A 14,964-nucleotide genomic window follows, 5' to 3' on the forward strand; every position below is an offset into this window, starting at 1 on the left:
TATATATATATATATATATGAAGCAGAAAGACTGTCAGACTGGCTAGGGAATGGATCGTAATAAACAGGTCAGTGTAAATGAAGCTTGCTGGGTTGTTAAATATGGAATGATTGTCACAGAGTTGAATTTGCCCCGGGGAGACTGGAAGCTTCCGATGTTCTGCTTCTGTTTTACGTCATTTAAAAGCCTGACATGAATTGAGATCCATCACTTATATCGCTATCATTATCTCCTGGTCCCCCCAGTACTGAGCTGCAAACACTGGCAGTGTAACTACTGAGGAGCAGAGCAGCTACGTCTTGTCTTTATCGTGTCACTCCCACCACCTTGTTCTTCACATTTCACTACAAACAAACGCCTACTCACTTTTTTTCTCTCCAGCCAGTGTTTGCAGCATGTATATCAGCCTTGCATTGCTGTAACTGTGAACATATTCATTGCAAACATATAAAATGATCAAACTTATAAATGTATGGTTCCATCTTCGGGCACTTTGGTAATCTTGGGGTCTTCTTCCTTCACTTCGGCAATTTCCGTGACATTCGGCGCTTGCTCAGTTGTCGCAAAACGGAAGATTGCTCCAACTGCGCATGCGCCGATACACCGCTCTAATTCCGAAGATTACCGAAGAGAAGAAGATGGCGCCTGTGAACTCCAAAGCCCTGAATCTGCACCCAGGGGTAAGCTTGAGCTCTTCTTACTGCTCTCCCCCCCGCAACCTTCCAAATGCCAGCTTCCAACTTACGTCATCGATGGGGCGGGGGTCTATAAAAGAGACGTGTAAGCCGGGTTTGGGCTGGTGTGGGTGGTGTTATGGCGGGTTGCGGGCGGCTTCGAGACGGGAAAAGCCCGACCCGCACATCACTATTTCCCAGATATGCCAAGCTTGGGTGGGAGATATTAGGCTAATCTGATCATTGGCCCTAGGTCCAAACTATTGGATCATAACAAATTGAATATGAACTGTTGGAGCTAGGACCACATCAGCTTGATCCAAAGGGAAAAATCAAACCTGCCTGATTGACACATCGGTCGGGTGGAGCTGTCTAAAGGCCCCATACATGGGCAGATAGGCTGCCCAATTGGTCTAAATGGAAGCTTCAATCAGCCACAAAATTAGCCAAAATACATCTGTTCAGTTGGCTGCACAAAAACTTCCCAAACTTGCTGGACACTGGAGGACCTGAAATCTAGCCTGGACTGACTAAAAATTGATAGGACTACACACAAATTAATCATTTGAATCATTGATCCCCTTGTGCAATAGTGAAGGTCCTATACAAGAGAGAGGGTTGCTCAGCTTGGTCTAAAATGCCCAGTTGGTCCAATAATATCAGTCCATGTGGGAACCATTACAGTTACTATAGACACCCAGAATTGTCAACCAACATTTGCCTGATTTATACTGCCGCTTACTTATGCAGGTGCTGTGTGCAACTTCATTTTTATGAAGTACAATTGACCATGTTTTTTTAACCAGGGTTCCCTTGTGCCAATATGCACATTTGGGGGAGGTTCAGGAGAAGAGGAGGCAGGACAGTGGCACCGAGTAAAACTAGATGCATGCAGGGAGTGACTATGGGTGTTTATAAGCACCATCGATTTTTGAAATGGCTTGCCCGACTACAACTGCTGCAGAGGTCATAAATGAGCCAGGTGGACTAATGCAACTGGGCAGCTGATCTGTGTAGATGGCAAAATGATTGCCTTCTCAACTGATACCTGATCAGGATTCATTCAGATATTGATCAAGCCAGGCGTAAAATCTTGTTGGCCAAGAACTGCATTTGGTTGTAGCATATTCAGATCCATTGCTGCCCTAGGCACCTGCAACTCGCCCTACATGATGTCAATGGATGTGATGCAATGCACATTCCCATGACGTCACTTCCGCCACACACCAATCAATGAACCCCTTACCCGATTTGGTAGAAAAACATCCAGCAGCAGGGGAAGTAGGTTTTTTCTGCATTTTTTTTTTTACCATATAGGCATCCAAGGGTCACTCTCTTAAAGCTGCCGCCCTAGACACAGGCCATAGAATGGCTATATAGTAAATACGCCCCTGCATGAATGCATTATAAGCCTGATAAAACATGTTGGCTTTGAGATCTGATGCTTGCCAGAGGTCTAAATATTTGGAGCAGTCCATTTTGGTCTGCTACAACCTCTTAGTATTATGGGATTTATGGCTCATTGGTATCAAACACTGTCTTCCATTAAGTTCTAACCAAGGAACTCCAAAGAGTTCATGCAAGTTTCCTCCCGACACAACAAAAACATTCAGGCCTCTTACCTTGAATGGCTATTACCTTGCTCTGTTTTTTTTCCATACTTATTGGCCTGACCCCTTGCCTAAATCATGCCACCAACAGATTACCGAGGGGCTCAAATTAATGGGGAAAAGGGATGTTCTGAGAAGTGGGCTGATGCCAAACTGATCCCATTATCCTGATCCCATTATACTTCTCTGCACATCCTAAAGATTTAGTCATTAAACGATACTCCATTGAAGGCAGACCTAATTACCTCTGTATGTTTGCGTCTATCACTTGCTTCCACCACCCTTTTGCACTGCATTGACATTCCACATGTAAAGTTGAAACCTCTTCAGGCCTGACTTCAACTCTGCATGCTTAGTATGGACAATCATCTCCAAGAGAAGTGGCCCAAGATCTCCAAAACTGAGCACAACTTTACTACTTGGGAATATGTGGATCAAACTAGTCTGGCCAGTGGTTCAAGAAGGGAAAGGATGGCCACTCCAGGGGCCCTAACTTAGATACATGGGTTTGGTCTTCTTTAAAAAAAAATCAAACTGCTCTATGTTGATATGGTTCCTTTGACTGTGCATCAGTTGTTTTTACTCATGTACAGTTTGTAGAAGTCTTCCAAAAGATTGAATGACCAAAATGCAATATCAGGGTGTGTACAAACAGACCAATGCCCATAAAATTCAATAGGAAGAAAGTCAAGTCAAGTCCGATCACTTCGTTGCCATTAGGGAAGCACCTTTATAGCTGGCCACTCTACTTTCATTTTTGTATTTTTCCTTTGTACTTCTATACAAATGTTGTAAGAGACCAATAAACTGTTATGTGCTTCTGTTTCTTTACCGACTTGTCACCCTTGATACAGTACCACCTCTGGTTCTACGTCAACTATGGGTGATGGGATATGTAGCGCAGAGTAGGATACTGCTGCATATGTACTGTATTAGTAAACTCACTAGTTGTACATATAAACAAACAAATGAGCCGTTAGTTACTAAATTACAGTTACGTCACTGCTGCTGAAATCATCGGCTGAGTCATAATCTCAGTGTGAGCAAGCCTGGCTTATGCGCCAATCTGACGAGTGGGCACACAGACAAACAAAGCGCGGCACTCTGCTTAATAGGATGTCGACATGCATGTTTTGTTTCATGAATGATAGAACGGTATTAAATGTGTTGTAATAAAATGAAATATATAAATGCGATGAACACTGTATTCCAACTGATTTCCAAACAAAATGCTAACAAGCTGAAAAACAGAAATACATCCGGCTCATTTACAAGGGCAATGTGTATATCCATACATTCTCCTGGCAACTTTTGGTAAGCACCGGTTGGGCTGCTCTGCAGCAGGCCGCAAGTTACCAGGGGAGGCAAAAAAGCAGCTCCTAGTAACTTTAGGGGCCGAATTTCAGATTTTTAAATCCTGGCCCGAAATTATTTCCAGGGTTTTGTTAGCAGGGGTGTATCCATATAAACAACTGGCATGCCATGCGAATCAGATGTGCCACGGATGGGAACACTTTTGGTGATGCCAGGTCATGGCATCGTGGGCATTTAACATGGCTAGTCACGGTTGACCCTACTTAGGCCTAACTTAGCAGTCACCTTGAGTCAGGGTCGGACTGGGGTGTTCGGGGCCCACAGGGGTTGTCACCTCAGGGTCCCCCAACCCAGTTGCAAAGTTTGCTGCAACCCTTCTCCTAATCTCTCCTTAACCACATCATTGCACAAGTACCACCACTTTCCTCTTAGTGCGCCCACTATCAGGAGTTGGGGAGGAGCACAGAGTGGGCAGGGGCCGGATGGTGTTGCCCACAAGGACAGGGGCCCATTGGTTTTTTTCTGACTCTATCTTGAGTTATGTGACCTGTGTAAAAGCCTTTCACAAAATGGCCAAAAATGGCCAAAATTGCCCATTTGCTGCTTCCCATCACCCATTCATATCTTCCCATCTTCAGTTGTAAACTTCCATTAAAAACTATGATTTCAGCTTTAACATGATATGCCCTAGAATGTGGTGTTATTTAGCTTGAGGCAAGTTTGTTCTAAGCTTTTTCTACCCAAGGCAATGTTCTCACCTCATAACAAGACCTCTCCTGAATAAGTTTCTTATTCGTTGCTTTTTTTGTGTAGCTGCTTTAAACTCTATGCAGATTCTATTCCTTCTATTTATGGATCACTGAGGTGCTGTTCCACTTGAGCGATTTCTCTCAGTTCTGTTCCCTTGGTACTCCAGGAGACTGAAAAGAGGCCGCATAGCCAAAGATAGAATTTCTATAAAGTGCCAAAAAAGCAGTCTGCAGAAACAACAAGTGTAAGATCTTCTGCAAAAAAAAAGCTCCAGCTATAATATTGTTTGGGTCAATTTAGCACCAGATTTAGGACTGCTGGCCAAAGTCTCAGACAGGGTCCATTTTCAGAAAGTTTCCTTAGTAATATATTACATTTTGTATTTATTCATATACGTTATATCTTTTGTGTCTGAGTAGGGGGTGTGCACATTGTGGCCTCAAGCAGATGTGGACTGGGATACAAAATAGGCCCTGACATTTCAAGTACACAGATGCCCAAACAGTCTCTCATCATTCCAACAAATATTGACTTTCTATATCTGTAGCATCTGCTAGAACCCACAGTTCACCAGTCCAAGCTTGGCCCTGAGCTGTTTTTGTGTCCCGACGATGTGGATCAAGGAGTGTGGTCAGGGCATAATAAGGTGGGTCAAGGCCAAAAAACATGGATTTGGTCCTGAGGTGGATATCTCTGCTTCCTCAATTCCTCCTCTCCCTCCCTGCTCACCTTAAAGCAGGGGAACCCAAAAAGTAGACTGTGATCTTCCTGTGACCTTAAGCTGTTGATCAGTAGATCTCAAGACACTGTCAACAAATAGCTAAATTACACTCCTGTTTAATTCAGATATATATTATGTTAAGGTTACATAAGAAATCATTGCTTGTTAAATTTAGCAATATATAAAATTTTCTAATAAATTAATATATTTAAGTAATATTTTCCATGGAACAGAATGCTAACAATGCTTTTATGGATGCAGATCATAATGGGACAACAACACTAAAAGTAGACCTGACATTAGTAAAGCATGGGCACTCCTGCCTTAGGGGCAGATTCCCTAAATGGCAAAGTGACTAACGCTAGCGAAAATTCGCTATCCGTCATTTCGGAAGTTCGCCAATTCCCTAACGGGCACTGGCGTCACTTTGTTATCGAAGGAGATAGACACTAGCATTGCTTTGCACTCTAACGCCAGACGAATTTTCGCTCTGGTGAACGGACGTAACTCCTCTTGCGCCAGACTTGCCTTCGCCACCTCAGACCAGGCGAAGTGCAATGGAGTGGATAGGACTTGCTCAATTTTTTGTTGAAAAAAAAAGTCTGGCGTCTTTTCCTTTTTTCCGAGTGATAGCCTGCAAAAGACCGTAAATGTTTTTTGGGGTACCCGGGTTCCCTCCTACATTTCCTAACATATGGCACATAAACTATACACTGGGCTCATGTGTAGGGCATTATGAAATTTTATTTTATTAAGGTTGCCTGGCCTCGTGTAATGTAATGTATTTGCCGCAACTTATACGTCCATTCAACTTTCACTTCCCGCCGTATGCAAATAAGCCAACGCTAGTGCAAGTTCGTTTTGCTTGCCAAAGTAACGCTAGCGCAACTTCGCCAGCATTCGGGTGCCCTGAACTTAGCGTCGTCCTGGCGAATTTACACCTGGTGAGAAGGGCAAAGTGGTCGGTAGCGAATTTGCCCCTTAGAGTCCCTGGGGTTCAATTTTTAAAGCCTACACCCAACCCAGACCTATGGTTTTCCTCATTTGGACCTGCAACTTTACTTGAGTAAAGGTCTTACAATCCAGCTATGCAACATACAATCACTTCATTAATACGCTCTATTTATACAGCAACAGCAGGATTCTTGTGACCTCCTTCCTCTGTTTGACACTCTGGATGCCCCGTGGATGTTCCATATAGTGACGCACTTGCACATATCTGCTCACAAGTCATCTTATGCTGAGATATTTATTCCCTTTGATTTGTAATTGACGTTGAAATGTAACACGCCATTCCTGTGTGTGCAACCTGCCACTTGGATCACTTTACAGAGCGAAGAAGAATTAATTTAAATAGCCCTGTTAGGTTATATAGGGAGGTAGTGTTGATGCACAATAACACCTTTTTTTTATTGTTTAGGGAGGTTGATTAAAAACAGGTAGTTAACAAACAAAAAGGTACAGAAACATTAGTCACGGACATAATCCAGGTATGGGACTTGGATGCTTTGTTTTCCTGATAAAAGATCTTTCCAGAATTTGGCTCTACAAACCTTAAGGCTGCTAAAAATTTATTTAAATATTAATTAAACCCAATATAATTGTTTTGCCTGCAATAAGGATTCAGTATATCTGAGTTGGGATCAAGTAAAAGGTACTGTTTTATTATTACAGTGAAAAAGGGATTCATTTTTTTAAAAAAAATATCTGAGTCTGTGATGGCCTTGCCATAATTCTGAACTTTCTGGATAACGGCTTGTAGATAACAGATCCCATACCTGTACTATGCATTTTGAGAAGACCTGATAATGAGCTTCTGTAACCTGCAAGCAAGGCTAATGATGTATGTAGCATATTCTTGGTGACAGGTTAAGCGCCTCCAGTTGCCCATGATACATGTATTAGTCTGAGGAAGAAGATGTCTTCAGTCTCATAGCATTGCCCACGCAGTCTATGTGCAAACACAAGGCTATGGCTATGAGAGATGAGACCTGTAGGTTGAGAAGAACCCTACTTAAAGGGATACTGTCATGGGAAAAAACATTTTTTTTCAAAATGAATCGGTTAATAGTGCTGCTCCAGCAGAATTCTGCATTGAAATCCATTTCTCAAAAGAGCAAACAGATTTTTTTATATTCAATTTTGAAATCTGACATGGGGCTAGAAATATTGTCAATTTCCCAGCTGCCCCAAATCATGTGACTTGTGCTCTGATAAACTTCAATCACTCTTTACTGCTGTACTGCAAGTTGGAGTGATATCACCCCTCCCTTTCCCCCCCCCAGCAGCCAAACAAAAGAAAAATGGGAAGGTAACCAGATAGCAGCTCCCTAACACAAGATAACAGCTGCCTGGTAGATCTGAGAACAACACTCAATAGTAAAAACCCAAGTCTCACTGAGACACATTCAGTTATATTGAGAAGGAAAAACAGCAGCCTGCCAGAAAGCATTTCTCTCCTAAAGTGCAGGCACAAGTCACATGACTGGGGGAAGCTGGGAAATTCACAAAATGTCTAGCCCCATGTTAGATTTCAAAATTGAATATAAAAAAATCTGTTTGCTCTTTTGAGAAATGGATTTCAGTGCAGAATTCTGCTGGAGCAGCACTATTAACTGATGCGTTTTGAAAAAAAACATGTTTTCCGATGACAGGTAGAGATGTCGCGAACTGTTCGCCGGCGAACTTGTTCGCGCGAACATCGGGTGTTCGCGCTCGCCGGAAGTTCGCGAACGTCGCGCGACGTTCGCCATTTTGGGTTCGCCATTGTTGGCGCTTTTTTTTGCCCTCTCACCCCAGACCAGCAGGTACATGGCAGCCAATCAGGAAGCTCTCCCCTGGACCACTCCCCTTCCCTATAAAAACCGAAGCCCTGCAGCGTTTTTTCACTCTGCCTGTGTGTGCTGAAGAGATAGTGTAGGGAGAGAGCTGCTGCCTGTTAGTGATTTCAGGGACAGTTGAAAGTTTGCTGGCTAGTAATCGTTTTGATACTGCTCTGTTATTGGAGGGACAGAAGTCTGCAGGGGTTTGAGGGACATTTTAGCTTAGGTAGCTTTGCTGGCTAGTAATCTACCTTCTACTGCAGTGCTCTGTATGTAGCTGCAGTGGGCAGCTGTCCTGCTTCTGATCTCATCTGCTGACTGCTGCAATAACAGTAGTCCTTGTAAGGACTGCTTTTATTTATTTTTTTGTTGTTTTACTACTACTACTACTACTACTACTATAAGAGCCCAGTGCTATTAGTCTAGCAGTGTTGGGGAGTGGGACTGGTGTGCTAATCTGCTGCTCCTAGTAGTTCAGCAGCACCAACTTTAATTTTTTTTTTTTAATATTCATTTTTTTTTTATTTTACTTTTTTTTATTTTACTACCGCTGTAGTAGTGTATAAGTTGACCTTTTAGGCATTATTTGCCCTGTAGGCATTATTTGCACACTGTTTTCTTCAACCCGCCATCGAGCTGTGTGACCTTGTTCACATTCTGTCTAAATATCCATAATATTACCGTCTCCAGAAAAAACACCGGAGTCACTTTTTTCAAGCAGCCATAATATATTTTACGTAATCCGTATCCACCGCTGTAGTAGTGTATACGTTGGCCTTGTAGGCATTATTTGCACACTGTTTTCTTCAACCCGCCATCGAGCTGTGTGACCTTGTTCACATTCTGTCTAAATATCCATAATATTACCGTCTCCAGAAAAAACACCGGAGTCACTTTTTTCAAGCAGCCATAATATATTTTACGTAATCCGTATCCACCGCTGTAGTAGTGTATACGTTGGCCTTGTAGGCATTATTTGCACACTGTTTTCTTCAACCCGCCATCGAGCTGTGTGACCTTGTTCACATTCTACAATGTCTACAAGGTCAACGTATGGCGAAAAATTACTATTTTCAGCATTTATATGGCATATTTTTTCTGGCAACTGTGCTTCAGTGGCTGCGTCCAAAAAAACTGGGCAAACAATGTCTACAAGGTCAACGTATGGCGAAAAATGACTATTTTCAGCATTTATATGGCATATTTTTTCTGGCAACTGTGCTTCAGTGGCTGCGTCCAAAAAAACTGGGCAAACAATGCCTACAAGGTCAACGTATGGCAGTTGTTTAAAGAGAACAGTAGATTACTAGCCAGCAAAGCTACCTAAGCTAAAATGTCCCTCAAATCCCTGCAGACTTCTGTCCCTCCAATACAGAGCAGTATCAAGCAGATTACTAGCCAGCAAACTTACTATCATCTGTCCCTGAAATCACTAACAGCTCTCCCCCTACACTATCTCTTCCAAGCACACACAGGCAGATTTTTCAGATACATTTTTGCCCTTGATCCCCCTCTGGCATGCCACTGTCCAGGTCGTTGCACCCTTTAAACAACTTTAAAATCATTTTTCTGGCCAGAAATGTCTTTTCTAGATGTTAAAGTTCGCCTTCCCATTGAAGTCTATGGGGTTCGCGAACCGTTCGCGAACCGCTCGCGTTTTTGCGCAAGTTCGCGAATATGTTCGCGAACTTTTTTTCCGACGTTCGCTACATCCCTAATGACAGGATCCCTTTAAGGATTCAGCTGAACACTAATGATTCAGCCACATATGAAACCTCCAAAATGTTCTGGGATTTGATAAAACCCTAAACAGAAGATATGCCTAAAATTATATCATGATTATTTTATAGGTCCTCATGCTACTTAGGGTGGGAAACTAGACCCATTTTTAAACCATTGTGTCTCCGTACAATCAACTGTACTAACAAGAACATTCCTGCTTTTGTCAGGTTGATGCTTAGATATTTTTTCATGAAGTTCTAAGAACGGTCATTGTTTCTGCTCATGATGGCTCTTATGCTCAAGCCAGATTCCTAAACTCTCTCCTGTTGGTTCCTGTCAGTCAGAAGCATAAATATGGATTCAAGATCCCCAAACCACCCACAATTACCAGCTCTGAGCTGTCTCTGATCCCACCCCTCAACGTACTCTATAGTCTGTGTGGAAGAGAACCACCATCCCTTCCAGGAAGAGATAGCCACTAAGCAATCTGCAATTTTGGTCTGAACATCAGCGGTTAGTGAGGGGTTGTCAAATATATTTTGTTTAAAAATATCCAAAAGAAAGGAACTGCCAGAGGAGTTATTAGAGTCGCACAATCCAATATTTGTAAATATAGAATAAATTATGTAACAAAAAAAGGAAACCAAAACCAGAAAAAGTGATCACTTCAATTCATGTGTGAAATCCATTGTGACTCAAATTCCATGTGATTAGAAATACTCCTTAATGTGATTAATAAATCAATTATTACAATTTATTAATAATATATTTATTATATATAAATATAAAGTGCTTATAGTGTAGTGATGTGCTGGTAGGGTAAAACCAGACCCACACCAGTCCTCCCTCCACCCGCCCGAGTCCGACTTCCTTTTATAGACCCGCGCTAACCTGCCCGCGATGTAACAAAAGGGGCAGGGAGAGCAGGTGCTTGGCTATAAAACCGGAAGTTGAGGTCGGCCCAAACCCGAGCGACCGACGGGTCCCGCGGGTATCGGGCTGGCCCGCACATCACTATTATAGTGAATAAAGTGCTAAATATCTCATAAGCAGTTCAAAATCCACTGGTACCAAAAATTGGACTTGAATAAAACGTAGCATTTAATAGTTCGTTAAAATTAAACTACTTGGGAAAATTGAGTTAAAAACAATTTTAAAAAAAACTATGTGTATAGAGCTGGTATTGAGAATTTGTGATGCTCATTTATGTAAAAACAATTATCACACTGGTCCCACCTAGATCTTACCTCATACCTACAAACCCTCTATATACACATCAACTTTAGTATGAATTATGGCGGAACATGGGTGAGGCGCTGTTATGTGGCAAAACAGTATTGAGTATGAGTAATTAATAATGGATGCAGGCCAGGATTTGCAGAAAGGGCCACCAAGGCCCAGCCTAGGGCAGCAGGATTTTAGGGGGCAGCATGCTGCCCAACCACAACCACATTGGTTCAGAAACACTGGGGATGTGCAGGAGATAAAATAGTTTAAATTTCTTGTGCGCCAATCCCCATTGCTCCGGTCTCTGAATGGATGCAATAGATCAGTGATCCCCAACTAGTAGCTCGTGCAAATGCTTGAAGTGGCCAATTTTTATTACAAATGTCCAAGGAACCTGAATAAAGACAAACGATATCCTATAATGCCCTACACATGCCCCTCAAATATCTGGGGAAAAACGTTAACCTAAAAAAGTTTCATAGTTAGGACTTTTGCAGGCAACCCCGCTTAAAAAAAGGACAAGTCGCCCGAGTTTTTACAACTTTAATGCAATTCCGGCAGACAGGATTTGATGTAAGTGACATAAGATTGAGGAAGATCCAGTTTCATTTTAGCAGTTCGTCTGGTCTGAGGTGGCGAAGTCAACTCTGGCGAAAGAGGTAACGTTCTGTAAAATTCACACTTTAATGAATTTACGGAATAACGAGTGAAAAGTTAGATAGGCGATAGAGTGCGAACAAACGCTAGCGGCGGTCCCACTCGCTAGTGAATTGTCGCCTACACCTGTTAGTAAACTGACAATGTCCCTGCGGACTGCAATGTCACTAGCTACTTGGCTCTTTGGGGCAGATTTACTAAAGGGCAAAGTTTGGTGTGCCAGTAAGAGGTCCTTATCACTATGTCCTCTCAGAGGCACCTACAAAGGTCGTGGCCTAATCCCTATCACTTTTGGCACCACCAAAAAAAGCTCACGGCTTATAACCAGGTCTGTAATTCTTCCTACAACGCGTCCAATAAGCCAACCCACCTCCTGTTCGATCCCAAATTTTTTGCCTGGCGATAGAGTGCGAACAAACGCTAGCCGCGGTCCCGCTCGCTAGCGAATTGTCGCCTTCACCTGTTAGTAAATTGGCAATGTCCCTGCGGACTGCAATGTCACTAGCCACTTTGCCCTTTAGTAAATCTGCCCCAAAGAGCCAAGTTTGGTGTGCCAGTAAGAGGTCCTTGTCACTATGTCCTCTCAGAGGCACCTACAAAGGTCATGGCCTAATCCCTATCACTTTTGGCACCACCAAACAAAGCTCACTGTTTATAACCAGATCTTTAATTCTTCCTACAACGCGTCCAATAAGCCAACCCAGCTCCCATTTGATCCCAAATTTTTGCCTGGCGATAAGAGAACGAACAAATGCTAGCGGTGGTACCGTTCGCTAGCGAATTGTCGCCTACACCTGTTAGTAAATTGCCAATGTCCCTGCGGACTGCAATGTCACTAGCCACTTTGCCCTTTAGTAAATCTGCCGCAAGAGCCAAGTTTGGTGTGCCAGTAAGAGGTCCTTGTCACTATGTCCTCTCAGAGGCACCTACAAAGGTCATGGCCTAATCCCTATCACTTTTGGCACCACCAAACAAAGCTCACTGCTTATAACCAGGTCTCAGGCCCGGACTGGCAATCTGTGGGCTCTGGCAAATGCTACATGGGCTGCTATAAGGTGCCATAGAAAGTCAGTATTTAGTGGGCTGGTAGGGGCTGTTTGGGCCTCTGAGTGGGCTGATTGGACCTCTGTGTACCTGAAATGACAGGGCCTATTTTAATTCTCAATCCGGACCTGCCAGGTCTTTAATTCTTCCTACAACGCGTCCAATAAGCCAACCCAGCTCCCATTTGATCCCAAATTTATTGCCTGGCGATAAGAGTACGAACAAATGCTAGCGGTGGTCCCGTTCGCTAGCAAATTGTCGCCTACACCTGTTAGTAAATTGGCAATGTCCCTGCGGACTGCAATGTCACTAGCCACTTTGCCCTTTAGTAAATCTGCCGCAAGAGCCAAGTTTGGTGTGCCAGTAAGAGGTCCTTGTCACTATGTCCTCTCAGAGGCACCTACAAAGGTCATGGCCTAATCCCTATCACTTTTGGCACCACCAAACAAAGCTCACTGCTTATAACCAGGTCTCAGGCCCGGACTGGCAATCTGTGGGCTCTGGCAAATGCTACATGGGCTGCTATAAGGTGCCATAGAAAGTCAGTTTGGGCCCGGACTGGCAATCTGTGGGCTCTGGCAAATGCTACATGGGCTGTTTGGGCCTCTGAGTGGGTTGATTGGACCTCTGTGTACCTGAAATGACAGGGCCTATTTTAATTCTCAATCCGGACCTGCCAGGTCTTTAATTCTTCCTACAACGCGTCCAATAAGCCAACCCAGCTCCCATTTGATCCCAAATTTTTTGCCTGGCGATAAGAGTACGAACAAATGCTAGCGGTGGTCCCGTTCGCTAGCAAATTGTCGCCTACACTTGTTAGTAAATTGGCAATGTCCCTGCGGACTGCAATGTCACTAGCCACTTTGCCCTTTAGTAAATCTGCCGCAAGAGCCAAGTTTGGTGTGCCAGTAAGAGGTCCTTGTCACTATGTCCTCTCAGAGGCACCTACAAAGGTCATGGCCTAATCCCTATCACTTTTGGCACCACCAAACAAAGCTCACTGCTTATAACCAGGTCTCAGGCCCGGACTGGCAATCTGTGGGCTCTGGCAAATGCTACATGGGCTGCTATAAGGTGCCATAGAAAGTCAGTATTTAGTGGGCTGGTAGGGGCTGTTTGGGCCTCTGAGTGGGCTGATTGGACCTCTGTGTACCTGAAATGACAGGGCCTATTTTAATTCTCAATCCGGACCTGCCAGGTCTTTAATTCTTCCTACAACGCGTCCAATAAGCCAACCCAGCTCCCATTTGATCCCAAATTTATTGCCTGGCGATAAGAGTACGAACAAATGCTAGCGGTGGTCCCGTTCGCTAGCAAATTGTCGCCTACACCTGTTAGTAAATTGGCAATGTCCCTGCGGACTGCAATGTCACTAGCCACTTTGCCCTTTAGTAAATCTGCCGCAAGAGCCAAGTTTGGTGTGCCAGTAAGAGGTCCTTGTCACTATGTCCTCTCAGAGGCACCTACAAAGGTCATGGCCTAATCCCTATCACTTTTGGCACCACCAAACAAAGCTCACTGCTTATAACCAGGTCTCAGGCCCGGACTGGCAATCTGTGGGCTCTGGCAAATGCTACATGGGCTGCTATAAGGTGCCATAGAAAGTCAGTTTGGGCCCGGACTGGCAATCTGTGGGCTCTGGCAAATGCTACATGGGCTGTTTGGGCCTCTGAGTGGGTTGATTGGACCTCTGTGTACCTGAAATGACAGGGCCTATTTTAATTCTCAATCCGGACCTGCCAGGTCTTTAATTCTTCCTACAACGCGTCCAATAAGCCAACCCAGCTCCCATTTGATCCCAAATTTTTTGCCTGGCGATAAGAGTACGAACAAATGCTAGCGGTGGTCCCGTTCGCTAGCAAATTGTCGCCTACACTTGTTAGTAAATTGGCAATGTCCCTGCGGACTGCAATGTCACTAGCCACTTTGCCCTTTAGTAAATCTGCCGCAAGAGCCAAGTTTGGTGTGCCAGTAAGAGGTCCTTGTCACTATGTCCTCTCAGAGGCACCTACAAAGGTCATGGCCTAATCCCTATCACTTTTGGCACCACCAAACAAAGCTCACTGCTTATAACCAGGTCTCAGGCCCGGACTGGCAATCTGTGGGCTCTGGCAAATGCTACATGGGCTGCTATAAGGTGCCATAGAAAGTCAGTATTTAGTGGGCTGGTAGGGGCTGTTTGGGCCTCTGAGTGGGCTGATTGGACCTCTGTGTACCTGAAATGACAGGGCCTATTTTAATTCTCAATCCGGACCTGCCAGGTCTTTAATTCTTCCTACAACGCGTCCAATAAGCCAACCCAGCTCCCATTTGATCCCAAATTTATTGCCTGGCGATAAGAGTACGAACAAATGCTAGCGGTGGTCCCGTTCGCTAGCAAATTGTCGCCTACACCTGTTAGTAAATTGGCAATGTCCCTGCG

This window comes from Xenopus laevis, chromosome 3S (genome assembly GCF_017654675.1).
Source record: "Xenopus laevis strain J_2021 chromosome 3S, Xenopus_laevis_v10.1, whole genome shotgun sequence".
NCBI lineage: Eukaryota > Metazoa > Chordata > Amphibia > Anura > Pipidae > Xenopus > Xenopus laevis.